The 23,070-nt window shown below is 42.6% G+C and overlaps 2 protein-coding genes across 23 annotated transcripts in view; one reads left to right on the top strand and one right to left on the bottom strand.

Moving 5' to 3' along the window:
* Positions 1-23,070, top strand: part of CMAH (cytidine monophospho-N-acetylneuraminic acid hydroxylase) — a 351,661-nt gene that overhangs the window by 23,888 nt on the left and 304,703 nt on the right. The gene's annotated exons all lie outside the window — the stretch shown is intronic.
* The window catches only part of CARMIL1 (capping protein regulator and myosin 1 linker 1), a 312,491-nt gene that overhangs the window by 230,826 nt on the left and 58,595 nt on the right, over positions 1-23,070 (bottom strand). For 3 of the 20 annotated variants that reach the window (XM_070244964.1, XM_070244978.1, XM_070244975.1), the window contains exon 1: positions 10,974-11,109. The exons of 16 other annotated variants lie outside the window; for them this stretch is intronic. The gene's annotated coding sequence lies outside the window, so the exon portion shown is untranslated. Of the gene's footprint in view, positions 1-10,973; positions 11,528-23,070 lie in introns of those variants that run through there. One more of the 20 variants, XM_070244972.1, reaches the window with a different exon arrangement.

Genomic DNA, 23,070 nt, shown 5'->3' with positions numbered 1-23,070 from the left:
AGCCCCTGGCAGGGTGGGAAATCAGCAGCTTATTTGGGAATCTGCCACCTCAAAGCACAGTAAGTGAGGAAGTAGTGAGAGGTGGCAGATGGGAAGGGGTGAGGTGGGGGGCAGAAGCTACACCCAGACAGCTGTGATGTTATAAAAATGTCGCAGCCAAGCGGTGTGGAAACAGGAGTCTTAAGCATCTGATTAACTGAGAAGCAGGTGTGGTAATTTCTGAACTAACTTGAAAAAAAAAATCAAACAACAGCATTACACTCAACTGTTGAGCAGACTGCAATGGGTTGAGAATGAAACCAAAGCCTGAGATGTTAAACCTTGATCTAAGGGTGTCTGTGGCACAGGGCCACGCCAAGGGTAAAACCAGGTTATAATGAATTCCCCATCTGGGACTTTCAAGAAGCTTTCCCTAGAAGAGGATCCAAGACAGATCCACCCGATATTTAAATCCAGCCTTTAACAAAGGCCCTGTTAGACACCAGACTTAGTAATTTGAATCTAAGAAGAGACTCCTAAAAATTCAGATAAACTTGGTTACTTGAACTTCCCCATTATAGCAAAAATAGAAGGAATGTGTAATCTAATCATGCAAGGGGTTTTTAAATTCAGCCAAAATAACTGGCAAATAGGACCATATGAAATTTTCCTTGCAAAAAAAATGGCAAAAACAAAACCCTCCTAACAGAATTGCTTCGTTAGAATTATAACTCCTTACTGTAAACCAGAATTGTACCATTCTATACAACATATTGGTCAATAAAACATAGCTTGACCCATTCAAAATTCTGGTCAAAAAAAGTGGGTCTGGACAAGGGACACTAGTACACTTATGTGAAGTGAGGTTGCAGACATGCAAAAGTCGCATTAATTCCACATGTAGACATTTCAACCATTTTTGAAGGGTGGGCAGAGAACTCAAGAGTAAAGACTGCAGGATTTAAACATTTTAGTAGGAAGATTCACAGAGCTAACAACCAGATAGTCCTTAAGTTCTTGGTTATACCGCATCACTTTGCATGAGGTGGTCTGTGAGATTCTCAAGTCCTATCTGTTTTGTCTCCCTAAATTGACTGCCCACGTTCGGTTTCACTTGAAAACATTGATCTGTATGCAGCCGGTGCTTATTAGGAGGTGTGAGCTGTCTGTTCAATGATTTCTAAGAGTGATGCACTGAGCTAATTTAACCCAAATGGCTTTATAATTCTGTCTCAACCTTCCCTCTTAGGCTGCCTAATTTTTCTAGGGCAGGATAATGGAAATTATTTCAAGAAATGGAAAATGTGTGATTTAAGTAACTCAACTGAGCTGATTTCCCTTGGGGAAAGGACAGCTGACTATTCTCAGAAATTAAATAAGTGGTGTCTCTGACCTCTATTAGTTATTTAAATTTAGAATATCTTTACTAACAAAGAGAAGGTGTTCCAGTCAACGCCAATGAGCATCAGGACCTTCTGCTTTCGGCATACCAAATGATTGAACTCTGTCTGAATCTCCCTCACAGTTGTACTGAGAATTTTCTCTAATGTTCAGCTGACATAGAAAAGTCTGAATCCACTACATGAAAGGTAGTTTAGGAGTGTCTGGAGATAATGAAGGAAAGTGTGAGTTGTTTGAAAGCCAAGTGTTCACACGTGGGAGGCTGTCTCAAAATATGAATTACTTTCTGGCATTCTCCCTTAACTGTTCCCTCCCCAAGCTTTCTCCTCCCGGCATTCTTAACTCACATAAGACCAAGGGACAGGAAGGGCCCACAAAGCCACACCACAAATCGCTGGGAGTCCACCGGGCACTGTTGGGGCGGGGATGGGGGTGGTGCTAGCCCTGCCCTGGGAGGCCTTTTCCAGCCATATAGCACGCCCCCTTCCCACTCCTCAAGTGCACCCACCCTCCAAATCACTAAAACAGTCCCAAGGAGACCAGACCTTTGCCCAGCTCAGTTGCTTGCATCCCACCCTATCCAACTTTGTCAAAGGCAAAATTGTTTTCTTATAACCAGAGTATATATTTTACCTAAAGTATCCCTAGGGCAATATTTCTTTCTTTTGCCATTCCTAGCACTAACAAAAAGCCCAAAAAAGAAAAACTGAAACCAAAAATTTACTTCCACCACAGATTCTCCTTCCACCAAGAAAGCAAATGTTATGTAGCAGTTGACCACGCCCCCCAAATCAAAAACGAGGCACAAGCTTCCCGAATGTGTGAGAGAAACCAATTTTCACAGTGGCAGCTAACATGGGAAAACACTTTTATTGCAAAATTGAAGAGTGTAGCTCAGCAAATACATGCTAGAATGCTAATGTGAGTAATTACACAGGTGGTTATGCAAACACTGAACTCCTGCTTCAATTTGGCAGAAGTATAAACATTTCTAGGATAGTTTGCAAGGTTCAATTACCTAGATCTGCTGGATAATTTCCTTTACATCTGAAAGAGCTCCCCCAAAGTCAATCATTTTCCAACGGAAAAGCCACTATTAGAAACATGTTCTAGGGAGACAAGAAAAGAGCGCATTTTGTACTAAACTGATTCAACGTGTTTAAATGAGCATCTTACCAGGAGCTGACCTGGGCAGACATGATTATTTTCTTGTGTCCTACACCTTAATTCAAACACATCTTTACTCTTGAAAACATTCATTTATCCGAATAAGACCCATTGAGATCTAATATTAGCCAGGCACTATTCTAAAATACTAGGGGTACAGCAGTGAACAAAATAGGCAAAAGTATGTTACCACACAAAAAGGGGGTTCTCTGTCCAATGCACATAAAAAGCCAATAATGACGCTACCAGCTTTTGAGAAAAGAAAGACTTTATTGCAAGGTCGACCGCAAGGAGACAGGAGTCAAAGCTCTCAATTCTGTCTCCTCCATCCAGGGCTTGGGGCAAAATTTAAGAGGTTAGGAGGAAGAGGCTGGTACGTGGAAGTGCTGGCGGGGCAGGTTTTGATTGGACAGCTTTAAACATTTACAGTAAGGTGTGGAAGGGGCTTTCACACTGGATCTTCCTAGACAAGGGAACCCCAGCTTCTGATAAAAATCTGATAAGTTTCAAGTTCCTGCCATGTCCCAGTCCTTGGGTTCCATGGGGGAGAAGCTTTGGTTCCGGGCGTCATTTCAGGTCAAGATTTTCCCCTCTGTGCACACTCTGGCTCCATGACTTGCATTTTTTTGGCTTGCCCCTCAAAAACAGCTTGAACATTCTGGTGATGAAATGCGGGTCAGTTTGAACTGGTCCTAGAGGGCCCAGGGTTACATGCCCTCAGGAGGCTTGCATTCTGATAGGGGGAAATAATACATAGTCACACAAATAAGACATAAGGCATTTTAGAATGCCGACCAAAGTATGATGGAGAAAAATAAAGCAATTAAGGAGAATGGGATGGGGATGGGGTGTTATAATTTTAAATATCAGAGAAGAATACAGGGAAAAGGGTACATTGTGCAAGCACCTGAAGAAAGCGAGGGACCAGGCCAAGCACGGTGGGAATCTTGGGAAAGAGCTTTCCAGGCAGAAGGAACAGCTGATTCAAAGACCCTGAAGGGGCCGGCCCCGTGGCCGAGTGGTTAAGTTCATGTGCTCCGCTTCGATGGCCCAGGGTTTCACCAGTTCAGATCCTGGGCGTGGACACGGCACCGCTCATCAGGCCATGCTGAGGCGGCATCCCACATGCCACAACTAGAAGGACTCACAACTAAAATATACAACTATATACTGGAGGGCTTTGGGGAGAAAAAAAAGGAAAAAAAAAAGATTGGCAACAATTGTTAGCTCAGGTGCCAATCTTGAGGGAAAAAAAAAAAAAGAAAAAGAAAAAAATGACCCTGAAAAGGGGCATGTCTGGGGGGGTTCAATGATGAACAAAAACATACATTTTGTTAATTGTTTCATAATCTTATTAAAAACTGTATCCTACACAGAGATTTCAAAAGGCTTCATTGTTTTCCAGTACTGGAGTTTTCTCTTAAATATAGAGCATCTGACGCTTCCGTGATCCATAGAAATGCATGTGTTTTGCTTTCCCTCCATCCCTACGTGCACTGATGGCTTCTTGTTTGCAGGGAGTTAGGTCCCAAGGGCTCTGGGAGTATGTTTAGCACCACAGCAACCAAAGCTAGTAGACCAAGTACAGCACTTGGATAGGCTGCAAGTCAAAGATGCCTATATATGGACTTAAGAAATGGGTGCAAGAATCTCTACCTTTATCCCCTATGTTATAACCATTCTCATCATTTGTGCTCGGTGTCAAGGTGGTGAGAGGTCAGCACAGAAAACTCCAAAAATGGTAATATCCCCAAAATAGAGCTGGAGGGAAAAAATAGCCACTCTCTGCACTTTCGAAGTAATAACGTGACCCAATCTTCTTTCTTAAAAGTTACAATTTAAAAAACGAAAAAAGTGGGGGCCAGCCCCGTGGCTGAGTAAAGTTCTGCATGCTCTGCTTTGGCGGCCCTGGGTTCACAGGTTCGGATCCCAGGTGTAGACCTACTCCACTCACCAGCCATGCTGTGGAGGCATCCCACACACAAAGTAGAGGAAGATGACACAGATGTTAGCTGAGAGCTAACTGTCCTCAAGCAAAAAGAAAAAAAGAGGAGGACTGGCAATGGACATTAGCTCAGGGCGAATCTTAGACACACACACATGCATAAGAAATCTTATTTCGAATACAGAGGAGGAGAAAAGGAGAACTGTGAATGTGAAAAAACAGAATGTGAATTCCCAGAACCTGGAGGAAGGTCAAGTCCAGAGTGAAAGGAACAGTGGCTGAGAGTCAGGCACATCTGGGCTCCCTCCCTGGTCCACTAGCTGTGTGGCCTCGTGTGTCCAACTTTACCTTTCAGAAGCTTCACTTCCTCATCTCTGAAAGAGAATTCCTAATCCCTACAGTATAAGATTGTTGCAAAGACTGGAAACAGTGGATTTAAAGTAGTCAACATGTAAAAAGGCCAATCTCAAAAGGTTACTACTGTGTAATTCCATTTATAGAGCATACTTGAAATGAAAAACTTATAGAGATGGAAAACAGATTAGTAGTCGCCAGAGGTTAGGAGGAGGGGGGGGAATTGGCTATGATGATACAAGAGTACCATGAGAGATCCTCGTGATGGAAATATTCTGTATTTTAACTGTGGGGTGGTCACATGAATTTTCACACGTGATAAAATTGCATAGAACTAAATACACACATACGACCCACACAAATGAATGCATGCAAAACCTAGAAATCAACAAAGTTGATGATTGCATCAGCATTAATTTTTTTATTGTGATACTGTAATATTGTTATACAACGTTATCATTGGAGGAAATTGGATGAAAGGTACACAAGATCTCTCTGTATTATTTCTCATAACTGCTATGAATCTACAATGATCTCAAATAAGCGTTTTAAAAATCTCATCACCTTAAAATGTCCGGCATGTTATGAATGCTCCCTAAGTGGCATATTGGGCAAGTTATCCTCTCACCTATAAACCAGAACTGCGAATTCCTACTTCCCAGTGAGACTCTAGAGGAAATGCTGAAGCCAGCACACTAGGTGAGGGTTCATGCAATGGAGGTTATCACCACCATCATCTTTGGACCCCAGCCCTTCAAAACCTCACCAATATCCAAGTGAATTATCAACACTTTCTATGTAACCAATAGAGAAACTTACTGACAGGCATCCGGTTACCACAAAATTTAAAGAACATTTATTCTGCCTCTGAGTAATAAACACATACACACTAATATAAAAGAGCCTAAAAAGAGAGAGAGAAAAAAATACTTTCACAGTCTAGTCTAGCACAGCATTCTCCAAAGTGCTCTCTAAGGAACACTAATCCTTTGAGATGCTCAAAAAAAAAAAAAAAAAAAGATCCATGGTCAAATAAATTTGGGAAATGCTGCATTCGCTGTCCCCCACTGGGAACTCCAGGAAAAACAAAAAAATCCCCATTCAACTTCACCTAACCCATCTTTCCCGAAATTTACTTGTTCACAAAATCATTTTTTCACACCTATTCCTAAGGTCTAGGATTTAAAAAGTCTTTTACATCAGTCAGCTACTCACTACCCAGTTTCTTCACCCATTACATACTTCAGAAGAGAAACAGATGGTTTTTCTACAACTAGTGTAGTGGTTTTAACTACACACATCAGATTCAATGCAAGTACAATTCTGTGATGACAACTCTAAGCATAGGAGAAGTGGTTTTTCCGGTCTTTCTTTTTTTTTCAGGTCTCTTACTTGAGAAAACAAAAGTGCTCCTTTCTGGAAGTTTCTTAGAAACTTCCAGCTGCAAAAGTTTTCCACTATGCCAGCAGTCTCCTCCTGAGTGGCAACCACTCACAACTGGAACAGCAGTTTACAACATGATGTGATTATGAGGAATAAGCTCATGGGAATAAGCTGAAGACTAAAAAGATCCCTACGCAAAACTATAGGTACTCAAATTCCTTTAGCACCATTCAGAGCCTTTCACACCAAAAACAAGGAAAAAGCTCTAACTGCAATTATTCCTGGAAGAGATGAGTTAAATTTAAGTCATTTCATGGAAATGGCTTAAGCTTAAAGACATATAAATAAATTTCAAATGTCAAAGAATTTGCTGAAATCAGACTCGGATGGGGGCTGGAGGGGGAAAGTGAAGACCATGAGTTCTGAGGAGCAATGGGACAAAGACAGAGAAAAGGGGAGGCAGAAATTACCAAAAATCATGTAATTCACAGGTCTGTCGAGGCCAAAGCCTCTGCTTTACAATTACACGTTTACCTTTACAAAAATAACCCATATTCCAAATTGCAAAACCATGAACTAACTGGAAAATCAAAAGAAAGAAATTAATGAGAATAATTTTAAAAGGAAGAGATTAATCAGAATAAGGAATAAGGAAAAGATTAGGGATTTTTTTAAAAAACACACAAAGCATTTGAGGGACATCCTCTTCAAAATTAGTTCAATGACACCTGCCTTCTCTTGTAAAGATCTGGAAAAGAGGAGTTTATCATGAACCCCTGACATACGGAAAAAATGTCTCCATCACTAAAGGATAATAAAGCAAACTCACTGAGCATTCCAAGCCAAAGGCACACTCCGGCCTTTGGGAACATTTCCAACATGTCTGAAAACAAAATGAGTTGCAGATAAAACCTCAATTTCACCAGAAAAGCCCAGCTTCCCAAGCATTCCAGTTCCTCAAGGTTGCTACATAAAACTGAGCAATGGTTTAGACATTCCATCGCCGTGAATCATCCTAAAATCACATGAATATGGCTGTCAGGCATACTCATTCCTCACTTTGGCTAGGTCTAATCATAACACTTGAAATAAACTAAGATGTCACTTGACAGATGCCATCGTTCCCTCCACTCAGCTTTCTCAATGGTCCTCCCCTACAGCATCACAGGGCCCAATCTCTTGGCTACAATAATTTGAGGAGCTTTAGCCTTGGACATCTCAGCCTTCCTCCTCTTGGCCCAGAAAATAGGATGGAGAAAAAATTAAGTTTTTTGGTAAAAAAATGTTTTCTGGTAATTGAGCTGAGTTTGACATAACAAAAAAAGTGTCTATGGTTTAGCAGAGATCCCAGGGAGCTTCCAGACTCATGGCCCCTGCAGACTAAACCCCGTTGGAGATAAGAAAGGCAATAGATGGCCGGCCTGGTGGCGCAGTGGTTAAGTGCGCACGTTCTGCTTCGGCGGCCCGGGGTTCACTGGTTCAGATCCCGGGTGCGGACATGGCACCGCTTGGCAAGCCATGCTGTGGTAGGCATCCCACATATAAAGTAGAGGAAGATGGGCAAGGATGTTAGCTCAGGGCCAGTCTTCCTCAGCAAAAAGAGGAGGATTGGTGGCAGATGTTAGCTCAGGGCTAATCTTCCTCAAAAAAAAAAAAAACGGCAATAGAAGCATTCTAAATCTGCCTGCTGACTATTTGAAACCCCCTAATGGTCTATGAAAATTTTCTTCTAAGGAGCTCAGATATCTTTTATAGTGTCGCTCCTTGCTGCAAGATGTTTTCCTCTATTACAAAGAGAGAAAGGCACTGTCTTTCATTCCTTTTTCCCTCCCCGACTCATGAACACAGGAAATAGCGACTTTCCTAAATTCCTTTAACATTGACGGAAGGAGGGAAAGCCTAGGTACTCATTCCTAATCCAATGTTCTATTAACAGGATTTTAAATGCCATGCAGTTTTCTGAATAACGTTAAGTGGGAAGACAATGAACAATGCTGGTATTGTGGCAGTCCTTCTACCCGCCACCCCACAGGGAGCTGAGCGATATCTTATCTGCAGGTCCCTATTTGGACAGTGATGCACCTGCAAGGTGACAGGCCATGCCTAACTGCAGTAAAAAGGTCTCCCTTTCACTCCTTTAACGTGCGAAAGTTCATTTAGGTCAATAAGGCCATGTTCAAAAACAAGTTAAGCCTTTCTCATTTTTTTTTTAAAAAAGTGCTTTCATTCTCGTAAAAGACTAAACCATTCAGCCAGACTTGGCCAAACCTTCCATTTACACAGCGGGACACACCGTAACAATTAGCCCAAATACCCCTAAGGGAAGAACCAGACTTCTGGTTTCAGAAATGAGAAAAATGCCCCCGAGTTGGCTTCCGGGTTCCCCCACATCAGGGCACACAGAGGAAATGATTCCTATTTCGGTTTCTCTGCTGAAATAGTCAAGGGAAGGCAATCCCAGTATCAGAAAGAAAAAATGAGCATGCCACTGGAGCTCGCAGGCTGCTGGGTCATCAGAGTGCCTCCTCTCAAATTCCAAACACAAACCCACACGCCCGAAATGCTAGACTGAGCCAAGAGGCTGTGCGCCTGCCTGGAAGTCTCGCTCTGCTGACTATCTTCATGTTTATCTTTGAGCACGAGGCCAGCTTAATGGCTGATGCTTCTGTCTTCCTGGGTCCAGTGGCAAATCTGCCAGGAGGTCCTCATGGCCAAGCAGAAAGAGGCTCAGTGAGCTCTGGGAAGCCAGCAATCAGAGAAGTGTGAGTCTAAGAGAGCAGCCTGCCCTGCTGGGTTCTGAAACACCAGCTCACGGATGAGCACATTAAAGGCTTCCAGCAGCAGGACCGAATGGTGTCAGCACAAAGCAGCAAGTCCAAGTCCTTCCGGCTTCCCTTTCTGGCCAGTATGGGAGAGTGTTAGCCAGAGAGGCATTCACAGACTTCTGCCCAGCAGGACAGAGCCAAGAGGGAGCCTTTCCTTTACAGCAAGCTTCTTGTGCCCAGTGCCCATCCTGGCAGAAAAAGGACAAACAATGATCCCAATAATAAATGCACACACAGCACAGCACAAACCATGCGTAGCATAATTATACATTCAAATTTGGTTTCCAAAACTGGGTGAAACAATCAGTATTCTTGGTCACAACCACCATACAATAAAACTGCCACCCTAAGAGATTTCTACAGTGTGATACCTGTCTATATGAATTGCATATGACTAACACATGATTGCTGTTCCCATCTTTGGAGGCACCTTGAGTCATATTTCTTGAATTGCCTATATACTAAGTTCCATCATTTTTAAGTGCATTTCCTGGTATTATTTCTCAGAAATGCATGGTACACAGTGCCACTGTCGGCAAAAGGACTAGCCCTGAACAAATTATAGATCCTCATGTAAGCAGCGAATGACTACTTACACTCCCTTCAGAGATACATCACTTCCTTATAATCATACGATGCCTCCGTATGCCCCAACTTTATATGTCCTATGATATGCTTTATAAGTATCCTAATGTTTAAGTATAATAGGTAACATTTTATTTGACTGTCTAATTTTTACTCTTATTTATCTAACCCCTAGTGCTCTAACCCCCAGAAAATAGAAAATCCTATGTATTTTTCACACATCACATTAAAGTAACATCTCTCCTACCTTCATATTCCCCCCTTGTTTCTACTGTCTGCCTAATATGACCAGAAATGAAAGTATAAGACAATCACAGTGCTTCAGCTAGCAATGAAATCCATCTTTATCTCATGGAAGAAAAATGACAGCCAATATGACACTGCCTGATGTTTTTCAGACACAACATAAGCTGTGTTCATAATTTAGTTCAGGAACAGTTGGTCAACACAGTGGAATGGCAAGTTTTCTTTAAACAAATATTAATTTCTATTACCAAAAAGTTTTTAAAAATGCACGTAAGGCAATTCTGTGGTACTCCTTCTACGGACAAAACCAGGGAACAAGACAAGTTGGTCCAAGCTTTTGGGCTAAATGCTTATAACCAGCTCAGTGTAACTAAAAAGATTTATCCTGCCCTGGCAGAAATCATAAAGTGTGTCCTTTCAAACTTGGATATGATCACATCTAGAAATCTGAAGCATTCATAACATTCCAGTAAACACAATGAAAAAAACAAACAAACAACAACAACCATATGCCTACCATAACACATCAGTCTCTCCTTAGCGAGTAAAGTTGAAATACCTGCGCCTTCTCTTCATTTACCACCAACTTGTTAGAAAGGCACTTCAACTTAAGAAAGTAGTTCAAGCTTCTTATTTCATTAACCACAGAATTACAGGTCGTTTACCCTGAGCTGGGAAACTTACCCCTACCCAGGATGGACAGTAAACAACAGCTTCTCAAGGCTTATTAAACATTAAATAATTAGAATAATAACACCATGAATATCTACAGGCTTTTACACTGTTTTGAGTTTTTGTGGCACATATTTATGAACCTGAAATTTCAAGTGCTTTCTCCATTGGAAAAAAGAAACAGAATCTGACAACAACCACCCCAGCAAAGAAATCCCAATTATCCCACTTAATTTAGTTTATTCTAGAGGTGAGGCCCCTGGGGAAAATTCATCCAATAACTGACTTTCGTTAACCCTTAGAGGCTGCTACAAAAATAACGCAACGGCTTCTGTTAAGTCTCAGAACACACCTCCATCTCACCCTGATAGATAATCCCACTAAGACAGCCATTCTAAAGTAAGGTGCAAACCCACCTGCAAAGGTCAGAGTTCAAAGTCCAGAAAAGGCTGCAGTCAAAGGGTCCCTGAAGAGGATTCAGTTTTTCCCACCATCGTTCACTACAGCCTGCACAAATAGCACGCTGCTAAAACAAGGTCAGCTGGACAGACCACAGAGTGCCAGCGTGCCCGCCTGGTAAACACAACTTCATGACTAATTCATGAATTCAAGAAACCACGTAAGAGTCTAGGAGCAAAAAGCCCAATTAACTCAAAATTAAAACAGCACCCAACACCTGTGATTCAGCCCCAGCAAGATAAGGGCATGGCTGCCAGAGGGCATTAAGAAGTAGGAGAGCTACCAGACGGCATAGTGGAGAGGGAGAAGCGCCAGGAAAAACAACCTTGGACATCTTTCCAGGCTGGGACCTTGTGCTAAACTCAGAGAATATTCTCAAGCTGAGTTATTTGACGAGGATTATACCCTCTCAACTGAGAAGACCTGCTGCCCCGGACGTTCCCTCTCTTTAAACCACACCTCTGGTTTTTCAAACCCCACCTCTACTTAGATTCCCAGTCAGTGAGCTTGTAAAGACTGTGAGACAACTTGAGCAAACTCACTGAATGGCTGACCCGGAAGTCTTCCAGAGAGGAAAGTGGCCAGAGGAGCGTCCTTCCTACATGAAAAGCTCGATGGGAGCGTTCTGTAGGAGGGAGCCAAGCAGCAGGGCAACCAGTAAATGAACAAGTTTACGAGAACAATGTGTCTCTCCCTACACCACCATGGAGGACATTCAGCAGACGAGATGAAAACATTCTGGAGACCTGTTTTACAACAATGGGAATATACTTAACACCACTGACTATACACTTCAAAATGGATAGAATAGTCACTTTTGTGTTTTTCACCATAATTTTTTAAAAACTAAAAAAAAAAAGATATTCAGCAGAAGCAGCATTCCACACTGCACAGAAAGCCAAGGAGGAAAAGACAAGTCAAGATGACAGCAAGCATTTACTGCACGGTTTTGAAGCACTTATTACTTATGGACTGGACAGAAAACAAAGGTCACTGAGCGGAAGACAGTATTCCTGGCATCTTGTCCAAAACATAGAAGGCAGAATAGAGGCACTCAAGCCACTGACAGTTCCTTCCTCAGCTCATTCACGTGGTCCTAAAATCAGAAGCATCTAGGATGTCTGCATTGATTCTGAAGTCCTAACTAGGAAATCAAAGGACTTAGACGACCCCGGAGATGACATCCTCTCTTCCTACTGATACCCCTGCCACTGGACTCTGGCTCTGAAGACAAGACCCAGAAGAAGGTACTAGGTTCTAGACTACAACCCTCCAGAATATTTGGAAGAGGGTGTCTGTCAACAGACTTGCCAACTTGATCAGGATGACTTTCCACCGACATCTGTGAGTGTGTGGAAGACACTGCCGAGGTAAATCCCAGCCGAGCATAAAACTAGGTTCACAAGTAGAAGCTTCTGGGGTCAGATTTCAAAGTAAGGGAGAACTTCTGAATAATTAAAGACCTGCAACAATATTAGAGTCACCCCCTGAGCAGTGAATTATGTCACCAGGAATGTTGCAGTAGAAGTTCTTGATTAAGTGACACACTGGGTTTAGGTCCTCCCCAACTCAAGTTTCTGTGGTATATTCGTTGCGTATGTGTTCGGCTACAAAGGGGAAACCCAAACACTTTTCATCCTTTCACTCCACCATCCTTAGAATGTTGACTTTTATCTCCATGTTTGTTACTTCCTGGCCACAAGACGGATGCCCTATCTCCAGGCTCAAGCCCATGCTGAAGGCAGAAGCAGCTGAAAACAGGAAAGGACACCTCCTGACTCAGAAAAACAAAATTTTCGGGCCAGCACCGGTGGACTAGTGGTTAAGCTCAGCACACTTCACTTTGGCGGCCTGGGTTTGGCTCCCGGGCACAGACCTCCATCACTCATCTATCAGTGGCCATGCTGTGGGGGCAGCTGACATACAAAAAGAAGATTGGCAGCGGATGTTCGATCAGGGTGAATCTTCCTCAGCAAAAAACAAAAAACAAAAAAGTCTCCAGACATCACCAAATGTCCCCTGGAGGGCAGAAACACCCCTATTTAAGAACCACTCTTAGACTACTCATCACTCCATAGGGTAAGATGAAGAAGGTGGTGAATGGGGTAGTCAGCCAACCAACAGTGACTGCCCTAAATACTCTAAATCTATTTCTTAAATGTTTTCTAATGAGCTTGCCTGCTACTATGCTAAGTATTCTGCAAAATTTAAGAGAAACATATGAAGTGTTCCCACCTTAGAAGTGCTGACAATAAAGTTTGAAAAATCAAGATTGACGCACAAGAAAAAATACACTGTAGAGGTCTTAAACCATAGAGACAGGCAAGACATCCCTCAGTTGGTTCAGATCAGGAGAGATAAAAGCACATAAGAGTGTAGCCTGGAGACCTTAATAAAAACGTCACTTCAGAGGCAGAACTTGCATTTGAAGACTAGAAATTCTTAGACAAGTGGCAGGAGAGAAGGAAAACAACATAAGCAGAGGACATAAAGTGAGCACGGTGAAAGCTCAGGGGCTACCCTTCAACTGACCTGGGTTCTAATAGACTCAAGCCTGAGCATGGGCAAGTCATTTAGCATCTCTGCACCTCAGTTTTATCATCTGTATAATGGTGACAATAACAACATCTATCTCCTAGGGTTGCTGAAAGGATCAGATGAGAGCATATCAGTTACAAGAGTATCTGGCACATAGTAAGCAATCAGTTGTTAGTTTCTATTACTGTTGTTATTATATAGCTATGTTATGATATATAATTTAATATAATAAGAAGTCAGGAAAAGAGACCACCTGTTAGTGAGTGGCTGTGATATCCTGAGCAAGACAACCAGAACTTATAGTTAGTGGGTAAAGTCAGGCTCCTGATGGCCATGACCTACTGGCTGAGATCCAGGTGAGATGGCAGGAGGACCACCACAAAAGCACCATCCACACCTACCAAGAGGTGGTGGCAGGAGGGTTGGCTGGAATCTGTGGATGATTTCAAGTGAACACCATGGCCAGCAGCCATGGTCAAGTTAGTGATAAGACTTTCCATGTTATAAAGGAGTTTTAACTTGCAAAGCATTTCTACGTAAACTATCTGAGTAATTTGCATGTAACAAGCCTTCAACAGCTAACAGAGAGCTACTGTAGCAAGGAGGAGTTCTATTCATCATTTCAACAGTCACTGCCAAGCAAAGTCAACCTGTGGAAAGAAGTGGGAGATACAAGACTTGCCTCCTACCTGAGCATAAGAGACATGGAAATGAATCAAATGATTAATACAGTATCTTTAATAGATTTAAGGGGAAATAGACAGGCTTTAAAAAAATATTTTCAATCTCATCATTCTTATCTACAAGCAGGCCACCAATGGGTCTTCTGAGTCCCCAACTCCTAACCTCTGCGTCCTGATTCTTTTATGACCAAAGGAGAAGGGACAAAGAATACACAAAATGACCAATTATGGGGCCAGCCTGGTGGCAAAGCAGTTAAGTTCACACCCTCCGCTTCAGTGCCCCGGCGTTCGCCTGTTCAGATCCCAATGTAGACCTACGCACGGCTTATCAAGCCATGCTGTGGCAGGTGTCCCACATACAAAATAGGGGAAGATGGGCACAGATGTTAGCTCAGGGCCAACCTTCCTCAGGAAAAAGAAGAGGATAGGCAGCAAATGTTAGCTCAGGGCTAATCTTCCTCAAAAAACACCAAAACAACTACCAATTCTTCCTAGTACTCTGTTTTTCCATTCAGAGTTTCTCTAGCAGTTAACTCGTACAGATGATCCCCAGGGTTATACACATTAATCTTCCACTAAGTTTAATAAGTTCCATATGGCACATAATAACAGTTTGAAGATGTGGAAAACTTAGCCTTACCTTAAAAAGAAAAATCACAAAGTACCCCTGTGTGTGCCTGAAAACCACAAAGGGAGAGGCAAGATGAAGAGCGGGTCAGTGCTTCCCACTGCGTGGTCTGGTTCCTGCTCCCGTCCTCACTGCCTGGTTCCTGTTATCTGGGATCATTTACGCAGTAAAGTATAGATTACTTCATACTGGACCCATGAGCCACGCTTCCAGCTTCTGTAAAAATTCAAGGTATCCAACACTTTTCAAAACAGAGTATCTGTCACTGAGTCTACTGCTGGGTTTCAATCCATATGGATCATCAACAACAGAAAAGACCAATCTGCTCATGATAAAAACCTAAGCTGTGTATTCACAAGCAGTAAATAGGAAAAAAATCCATTTATAAACGTTTTCTGATAGATCCAATATGACATCACATAAATGAAAAGGTGCCTTTTTCTGATTTTGGGGGGCAGTCTTACTCCCAGCACAAGAAGTGATAAATGAGATTCTTTTTTCATACTACCAGAAGTGATGATTAAAACAAAAATAAATCTCATTTATGGTACTATTACTGTGCTCTCAATATAGCACTGGGCATTTTACACCTGTTATTTTCCCTAATCCTCACACAATAAGGTGGATCACCACTGTCCCTACTTTTTTTTCCCTTTTTTTGAGGAAGATTAGCCCTGAGCTAACATCCACTGCAAATCCTCCTCTTTTTCCTGAGGAAGACTGGCCCTGAGCTAACATCCGTGCCCATCTTCCTCTATTTTATATGTGGGATAGCATGGCTTCATAAGCAGTGCAGAGGTCTGCACCCGGGATCCAAATCGGTGAACCCCGGGCCGCCAAAGTGGCGCGTGTGAACTTAGGCACCAAGCCACCAGGCCGGCCCCACCACTGTCCCTATCTTACAGGGCAGGGCTCTGAGGCTCAGGGAGGTTAAAGAATTGACCCAAGGTCAAGTAGAAGAGCTTGAATGCCAACTAGCATCTATCTAACTTCAAGTCCCGTACCACTGCAACAAGTGCCACACCCTTGATGCAACCAAATGAGAGAGCAACTTTGAATCCATCTACACACACCAAACACGCTACAGTGAGAAGTTAAGTATATACTTGATTAAAGCCAAGAGTAGTGAAAACAATTTTCCATTCACAGTCTGTCACATAGCTTCTTTGCCCTTTACTAAGGCCTGAAAAGCAGGCTGCTCCCCCTTTCTCAACCATCAAATACAGCAGAATCTAGAGCCTCTCTGTCCAATAGAAACATCATAGGAACCACGTATATAAGTTTAAATTTCCTTGTAGCCACATTTTTAAAAAGTTAAAAAAAAGAAAGATGCAATTAACTATTTTATTTAACCTAATATATCTAAACTATTATCATTTAAACATGTAATCAATATAAAAATTATTGAGACATTTTTACATTGTTTCTTTCATAGTAAGTCTCTGAAATCCAGGACTTGGATTACAGCATATCTAAATTTAGACTAGCACATTTCAAGGGCTCAGTGGCTACTTAGGATGGGAGCCACCATACTGGCCACACCTATGTAGTCCCTTAGAGGTCCACACATGTACGATACTCCTTTAATAATCTGTCCCATGTTTCTATAAAGATCCAAAAAGGTGGTGCTCCACTCTTGTTTCTATCCTTACACACTCCTGGGATGAGATTATAGGATACCAACCAGTCACTGCCTGAAATTCCACCACTGTAGCTTCCAGTTAATTCTTTGAATATAGTGCTTTGAGTTGTGTTCAAACAAAAATGTCCCTGAAAGGAGGAACACGCTCAGCCAATGTTTGTCATTAAGCCTTAGGTGACATAAAGGGAACTGGCAGCACATCCAAGAGGAGAGGACAGGGCACAGAAGACAAAAGGAGACGGCTGACTTTCGGCACACCTACTCTCCAATTCTGTCACCAGTCCCTGCCCAAATTTCCTTTTCCTCAACGACTTGGAGGAGTTATTTCAACAAGTCCTTGTGAAGAATAACTATCATCAAGAAACACAAAAAGGAAACTACTGGGCTTCCCTGATTTCCAACCCAATAACCTAAGGAGAACAGCACAAACTGAAATGCCCACAGCAACTGAGGCAGGCCCCACAAATGGGATTAAGGGGCCAGAGAAGCCTGTGCCCATGGGAGGGGAGAGCCTGGACCCCAGCCCAGGAGACTGTGCCAGGTGGGAGTGTGGCCCCCAGAATGGCCAAGTCATCTGATTTCTCAAGAGAAGTCATAAATACAGATTTTCAGATTAATCACCCGATTTTTAACCGTTAGCAACTCATATAAGATTTTAGGTAACCATGTGCAATGAAACAGGAAGTGATGGCCAACATGAGGAACTAGTTTGTACACTGTGGTATTTGCAGGACACAAGTAAACATACACGAAGACTAGGAATGGGGCTAGGGCTTCAGGGGGAGTTTGTATCGCATCCTCTTCTGCCATCATCTTTCCTCCCCTCCAGAGGAGCCAAAACCATTTCCAGCAAGCTCTCTCCGAGACCAAGAGGAGCACAGAAAGCAGAGATAAGGCAGGCTTCCTGCAGCACCCGTCTCCTGGGCATCTTCAGCTATAAAATGAGAGGCTGCTTTAGGCCAGGGCAGCATTGGGAGGGGCGCACTCTGGTGTGAACTGGAACACACTTGCCCACAAAAAGGGACAGCGCCTCTCGGGGCCACGTGACTGTCTCAGTCAACAAACAGACCTGGGCAGCAGGAGCTACCAATTCCTGAAAAAGAAGCCAAAAACACAGATTTTTTTTTCTCGAAAATCTCCTAATTGATAAATTTTGGCAACTAATTCAAACCATATTTCCCAAACCACGTGAATCAAACTCAGCCTAGAGGGCCAGCCCTCTGTAGCCCCTGGACTAGAACGTCTCCGAAGTCCCACTCTAGCCGCAACATTCTGGCTGCTTCAAACCTGTCCATTCTCACAACTTCACTACAGCAGTAACTTGACCTCCTTTCTCCATCCACGTAAGCTTTGAAAGAGGTGCTACTGATCGCAGGAGACGACAAGCTAAATGAAACATGGTATCCCGGATTGGATCCTGGAATTAAAAAAAGGACAGTACTGGAAAAATTGGTGAAAAATACAAATAAAGCTCTAGTTCAGTGAGTAATATTGTACCAATGTTAATTTCAAGTTTTGATAAATTTACCACAGTTAAGTAAGCTGTGAACATTAGGAAAAGCTGGGTAAAACACACATGGGAATTCTCTGAACTATCTCTGTCACTCTTCCATAAATCTAAAATAACTTCCAAATAAAATGTTCTGAGAAAACTCCTAGAAATGTACCCCCTTAAAAAGGTTAACTTTATAGTATGTTAATTTCTAAAATGAAATGTCTTTTAAAACTTACTCGTAAGTAGAAACACGAATTGCCCTAAGTCTTCACTCTGGTAGGCTAAGTGACTAAGAGAAACCAGAAAAGACTAAGACTGAGAGAAACCACAATGAACCAGAATAGGTTTTGTCCTCTGCTTTATAGTGTATGTGCAATAACCAGCGGGGAACAGAATCAACGGACTTTTAGTAAAATACCAAATGGCTGAATGTAGGTAATTATGATTAATTTGACTTAAAGTGACAAGGTTGTCAAACTCTCATAGCTTTTTGTCCTTAGAATATAAATTAGCTTACAGTGGAAGACTGGAGACATTATTACTCAAACAACAGAGGCGGAACTAAAGTAATAAATACAAAAGCTTTCACATGAAATAATGTAAACTGCCCAACAGGCAGATATCAGCACCTCTTGGAAATGAGATTATTAACATAAATAATGTACAGTCTATTCAAATCACCCAGCATTTGAAACAGCATGTTAGGGTGCAACATCCTTACATCATCACATTTCCAACCAGCCCCTTTAAATCTTTTTTGTTTTTATAATAAGGCAGGATACATATAAATAAATAAGCTGACATATTTCCGAAGGTATGTAGAGAGAGCTGGACCATGAATGGGACTCACTTACATGAAACAGCATGAAAAGCTGTAGGAACTCTTATCTATTCGCATTCTGCCTGCCATTCCTATTATTATGGTCTTAAATCAATTTGACATACATAGTAAATATACTTAACAGAAAACATGAAATAAAATAATTAGCTTTATTAGTTCTTTGTGGCAAACAGATTTACAATAACTTTAAGCCAAAAGAATGCCCAGAGCAAGAAACAGTCATTCTTCTGTTTAACAAATATTTATGAGGCTTTTCCATGAGGCAACCTATGTCCTCAGCCCTGGGGATAAGCAGTGAGCAGGACAAAGGCCTCTGGCCTTATGCAACTTACACTCTGATAGGAGAGAGAAGAGACAAGGAATGAGATAAATAAACAAAATATATACTGTAAATGCTAAGGAATAATAGAGAAAGGAGACAGAAAGTGTTGAAGGGGTGTTGAAAGTCAAGATGGGTGGTCATTGAAGCCCTCACTGAAAAGGTGATATTTGAGGAAGGACCTGAAGGAAGTGAGGAGCCAGCCTCATGGATATACAGCTGCACACGAAAGGAAATTCCAGGCAGAGGGAACAGCAAGTGCAGAAGCCCTGAGGCAGAAGTAGGCCTAGGCTGTTTCAAGAAACAGCAAGGATGGATGAAGTGGAGAAAGCAAATGGGAAGAAAAGAGGAGATGACGTCAAAGGGGAATGGAGGGCTGGATGACGTAATACCTTGCAGGTCACAGTATAGTCATGTGTCACTTAACAACAGGGATACATTCTGAGAAACGTGTCATTAGACAATTTCCTCACTGTGCGAACATCATAGAATGTACTTACACAAAGCTAGATGGTATAGCCTACTACACATCTAGGCTATGCGATACTAACCTATGGGACCACTGTGGTAAATGTGGTCCGCTGTTGACTGAGAAACATCACCATGCGGCTCACGACTCTAATGACTTTGGCTTTTACTCTGAGTGAGATGAGAAGAGGAGTGAGTGACATGATTTGAGTACATCTAATAACAGACTAAAGGGGATAAGGCTGGAAGCAGAGAGCCCAGTTAGAAGGACACTCCATTAATCCAGGTGAAAGATCACGGTGGCTTGGAGCAGGGTAATAGCAGCATAGGTGATAAGAAATGGCTTCTGAATATATTTTGAAGGTAGAGTCTATAGAATTTGCTGATGGGGTGCGAGAGAGAGAGAATTCAAGAATGGTTCCAAATATTCTGTCCTAAGTAAGTGGAAAAAGGAAATGCCATTAACTGACATGGAAAGATTATGGGGGATAGCAGATTGGAGATGAATGGAAAATAAGGATTTCTCTTTTGGACATGTTATGTTTTTGTTTTTTGTTTTAGTTGTCGTTGTTTCAAATTCAAGCAGTTTGATTTTTATTTCGGTATTCCTGAATTTATAATCAAAGAACTGACAGGATATGGTCTCAAGAGCCATTCAGAAAAGGCATCATCAGCTCTCGGTTAGTCACTGATTAGCACCTTTTCCAAGCTTATCCCCACACCCTACACCCCCTCTGCCCCTCCACCCAAAACCACTAACCCTGCTCAACAATACTAATTTCCACAAAATGCAAGCAACTATTGAGGCAATTTTGCCCCTAAACTGCCTTTTTTCCCTCCCTTTGCCTATAGAAGCTCCTTTATGCCCATACATCCTTTCGTGATCCCCAGAAGCAATCTCCTAGGATCGCCTAGAAACAGCCACCTGGTAAAACAGACACATCAGCACCCTTGAGGGATTCCATGGACATGTTATAATTGAAACGCCTTTTAGACACATCCAAGTAGAGATTTCCAGATATTTAAAGCGTGAGCATAGATAGAGAAGACATACAAGTGCCCTGAGGCACACCATTCAGAGTATGGGGAGATGATGAACAAGCAAAGAAGCCTGAGAAAGACAGCCAGAGAGAACAAAGGAACACCAGGAGGGGTGTGTCCAGGCAGTCAAGTGGAGAATGTGTTCAAGGAGGAGAACAACCTACCACACTAAATGCTGCTGGTGATGAAGTAAGCGGTGACTGGGACCTGACCATGGGCTGCAGTAATGAAATGTCACCTGATCAGAGCAGTACAGGTGGAGGATGAGTAAGGTGAAAACCCCACTGTAATATGTTCAGGACAGAATGGGAGGGGCGATATTAGACACAACGAATACAGATGACTCATTCAAACTGTTCTGTTGTAAGAAGAAGAAAAGGAACTGGCTATTAGCTGGAGGGGAAATCAGAGTCAAGAGAGGATTTTTTATTTAATGGGAAAAATAATAACTCACATGCCTGTGGGAGTTCCTAGAGAGAAGAAAATTGATGATATAGGAAAGAGAGGCGAAATTTTAAGAAGCAATGTCCTTGAGAAGGTATACGAAGGCAGAGATAAGATGTTGTGCCCGAGGAGCTGGGAGGTCAGGCACAAAAAGGCAGGTGGTAGGTGTGGTGATGGGAGAACGTGGAAGTTATCTTCTGATATTTGTTTCACCAGTGAAAAAGAAGTGGTTGAGAGTCAGGACACAATGGATGTCTGAAGATCAAGAATAAAGTATGTAATAGTCGTCTAAGAGAGTAAGGGAATGAATGGACGGTGGAAACACGGTATGACTGCCAGATGGTATGACTGCCAGGCAGCATCAAGGGCCCACTCGGATTGGTGATCATTAACTTAGAGTGAGACCATCAATATGGTGGTGCAGTTTTATCCAAGCATATTCAGCTGCACAGGTGCAGGTGCAGAGAAGGTGGAGAGAGAGAGATGGATTTAACCAGAATTGTGGTTTAGTCAAGCAAGAATGATACAGTGTGAGACGGACAAGGGTGATGAGGATATATGCCATGATAGTGATTATAGTGGTTGATCATGGGATTCAAGCTGGGAAAGAAGAGAAGTAAGGCCATGGGTGAGGGTGGAACCATGAAGAGGTGGTAGACTCAATGAACTGAAGGTCCTGGTGGTCCAAGGACTGTCAAGGTTGGAGGTATTGCACAAGGCAAGCCAGAAGGAGAGGAAGTAGTGGTCAGAGTAGGGTGTCCCAAGTGAGCTCTGGAGGCACTGAGGTTACTGTATTGACAAGATCAAGGACATGACTATGGGATGGAACGGCTGAGGAGGGTGGGAGACAAGCTCATAGAGGAAAGATGAGGTTGAGGAACTGAGGGACAAAGGTGTAGGGAGGACTATCAACATGAATACTGAAATCCTGGAGAACTAGCACAAGTAGCATTGGGAAGGGGCACAGTGAACCAGAAACAAAAACCTTCAATGAATGAAGGGAGAAACTGGGTAGAGGAGCAGGTGACCGACAAGGAGGTGCAGCGGGCCAAAGAGATCTGAGATGCAGAGTAGGAGGCTTCCAGGACAAAGAGGGGAGCAGTATAGAAATCATACACAGGATACCAGCCCATCCCTGACCACGGCTCATGGGTAAGGTGGAAAAACTGCAGGAGAAGCAATATGGTCAGGGGAGCCCCAGGTCTCCAATAAAGCAAGAAGGGGAAGGGGATGTTCACAGACAAGGTCAGGAAGAGAGGATTTTGCTGATGACTGACAACGGGGGTGCGGAGTGCACAGCAAAGTGGCTCCGCGAGTTCGAGAGGGACAAGAGACAAGATGAGAAAAACTGAAGAAAAGACTCAAATGAGGATTAGGACACAGGGCAGAAGGATGCCCTGGGAGTCGTGTCTTCCTATGATGACAGACACAAACAGGAATAAGAGGTGTGATGACATTGGTACTGAAGGTCAAGACAGAGAGTGATGGAGAGGCTGGCAGTGCGGAGGGGTCTTGCCAGGAGCAGAAAACTGGGGGTCCTATTTGACCGCAGCTGAGGAAGTTAGGGGGTGCTAAGAAAGGCGGGGGGCTGAGGAGGCACAAACTTACTCCCCCATCAGGGGCCAGCAGAGAGATGTTTTGTAAAATTAGCCTCTTCAAAAAAATGGGGAAATACTGACTTGATCTAACTATCCCAGGAATTACCTTAGATGCTTTATGTCTAAAATAAATGTCAATCCTCTAGAAACCACAATTCTGCATTTTTTTTTTAATTACAATTTAGACTATCCAAAATTTCCTCAGCTACAAGAGAATGACCAGGAAAGCACATACTGGCCATTGGGTGCTGTAAATCCAAATTAAGGAAACACCCAGTTATGTGCATTCTTCTGCGAATACAATCTTATAAAACATCAGAATAAGAAGGAGCAGTGCTTAGGGCCTAAATGCTTTAG

The sequence above is a fragment of the Equus caballus genome, chromosome 20 (assembly GCF_041296265.1).
Source record: "Equus caballus isolate H_3958 breed thoroughbred chromosome 20, TB-T2T, whole genome shotgun sequence".
Lineage (NCBI taxonomy): Eukaryota > Metazoa > Chordata > Mammalia > Perissodactyla > Equidae > Equus > Equus caballus.
This window is presented reverse-complemented; position numbering and strand designations above follow the sequence as displayed.